This window comes from Sinocyclocheilus rhinocerous, unplaced genomic scaffold, assembly GCF_001515625.1.
Source record: "Sinocyclocheilus rhinocerous isolate Xijiao unplaced genomic scaffold, SAMN03320098_v1.1 scaffold2046, whole genome shotgun sequence".
Classification (NCBI taxonomy): Eukaryota; Metazoa; Chordata; class Actinopteri; order Cypriniformes; family Cyprinidae; genus Sinocyclocheilus; species Sinocyclocheilus rhinocerous.
Window position 1 is genome coordinate 452,444 of NW_015639535.1, and position 2,481 is coordinate 454,924.

The following is a 2,481-nucleotide window of genomic DNA, read 5'->3' on the forward strand; positions in this document are numbered from 1 at the left end:
GAGAACTCCGGTCTGACGCACGCGGGTTCTCGCGTTATTTCCTTATCACTTCTCGCGTGTGTTTTGTTGTGAAACGTAGTTTGCGGACCAGACAGAGCTGTCGGCGATTCTTCCTATTGTGAAGTCATGCAGTGTGTAACCTCCTGTCGCCGATCCATCGTGCAATGTGAACACAGCAGCAACTGAATGCGACCCCAGTCGTGCAGTGTGAAAACAACGGCGATCCGACGAGTTTGAAAATCATGCAGTGTGAACTCGGCATTAGCTTTCCGAGTCATAAGTGAATCACAAACCTATTCAAACCGCTTGATTTTGAAAGATTCATCGAAAAGAACCCAAAAAAAGTACAGTAATTAATTTGCGAACAGGCATCCGTAGTTTGGTTCTGAACATCTGAGAGGATATGAGACACGTGACTGAACAAAGCTCTTATAAATTTCCTGAAAATAAAGTTATATAACAAAATAGAGTTTTTTTTTTATTATTATTATTTCCCTTGATATCATCACCTCACACTCCATCCTAGTAGGTGGCGGAATATGCACATAAGCTGGTTTGCCAACCGCCATAAAACATTAAAAGAAGAAGGAGAAGACAGCAACTTGACTGACGAAAATTTGCGCAGGAAAAAAAAATTTCTCATGTTGCTAGCCTGCAGTCTCTGGCAATCAGTTGATATGCTCATTTTGGAAAACATGACAACATCTTTTCAAGATTTTGAACGATATGAAGGTGAGTAAATGATGGGATTTTTATAAGCATTTTGTGAATTTGAATGAAGCCTCAGAAGGTCTTTTGTCCACTTCTTGTTAGTGTGGACTGTAAGCATAACTTCCAGACAGGCTGTGTTGTGAAATAGACTCTGTCCCAAAGCTTGTTGCGGCAGGTGTCTGTGTGATTGATTGCATTGTTCTGTCCACATTTGTCCCGTAATAGCAGTGTACTTGCTTGGGGGAAAAGTTAAAAATAAAAAGTTTGATTCCGGACTAGGATATTGAAGCCGTCACCTTGAGGTTTTGATACGTTTTTCTCTCATGCATTGGGTAAATAAAGGAATCTCATGTGTAATTGGTCAAATTCACCTTGTCAGTAGAACCCTGTTGATGGTCATTGATGTAAATATTACACATTTTTACAAGTTATAGGCAGCTCTCTCGTGATTTTGTGCAGTTTGACAACCTCTAACTTGGTGCTTTTTATATAAATAATTTGCTAAGGCCAGATTTTTCTGAAAGGTCATAAGCTTTATGTATACTAATTGTTATTTTTCTTAATATGACATCAACTTTTATTTGATTCAAATAAAACTCATTAATATAAATTATATATATTTCTCAAATGTCAAATAGGCTCATTCTATTTAGTTTTTTAAATTATTTATAGAAATTTGAATGTCATTGCAAGGTTTGACTTTATGCAAATGAGTAGGGGCCAACTGCTATTGTGATTGTAGACATGGATCTTGCATCTTTCACAGTTAGATGCAGCAGTAGCTATATTGGCAACCAATATCCCTGAGACACATGGAAATCTCCAGCGATTCAGTCACTGTCAGTGTTTGCGCTCCGGAAGTTGTCAGCTTATGCAACACTTAAGCTAAGTTGTAACTTGCGCATGGCTGATGCAACCAAGGTCATAAAGGTAGAAAAAGGAATACCTCATCTTCAAAAACGTTTGCTTCACTTTGACTGTGGCCCAGCATTATAACTCTTCAAAACATAAAGTGATTCAACCGATGGGAAAACGATCAACACAAGAAGTTTATCAAGTGTTTTGGAAAGGCTTTGAGTCTGTCTGTCAGCACTTAAACTTAATAGATAGCTGAATGAGGGATCAGTCTCAGTGCTCCAGGGCTAGATGAGCTTTATACGGTCCACACCTTCATATTCCAATCACTTTCACTGCCCGCTCACCTTTGAATGTCAGCTATCACTTACTGTTATTTATGACTGTCTCTCTATTCAACCGCTTACGAAATGACACAAGCCATAAATTGCTACTGTATTTGTAGTGACGGAAAAAGGTTTGTGGAGGCCTGTCATGGAGATTAATTTATTTTATTGGCACCAAAGGATGTCAAAGTATTTTGGTTGGTAGTGTTTTGTATGACTAGTTTTTCATGCAAATGAAGTACACATGCAGGCTGACATGTTGAAATTATTAATGTATTTATTTAAAAAAAATTATAATATATATATATGAAGAGTTCAGATGCAAAAGCCTCTAAGTGCCATCTGAAATTTTCTTCTAAAATTAGCATTTTTATCAGACTCCTATTTTTTGTTCATTTATTTAACTTTAATGGCCTAGAAAATGACCTATACATTGCCATTAAAGTAAAATTACTGAACCTAAACATAGGAGCCTGATAAAAATGCTAATTTTAGAAGAAAATTTCAGATGGCACTTAGATAGATGGTTTTCAGTTGAGCTGCTTAATATTTTTTTATATATATATATTTATTTTATTTTTATTTATTA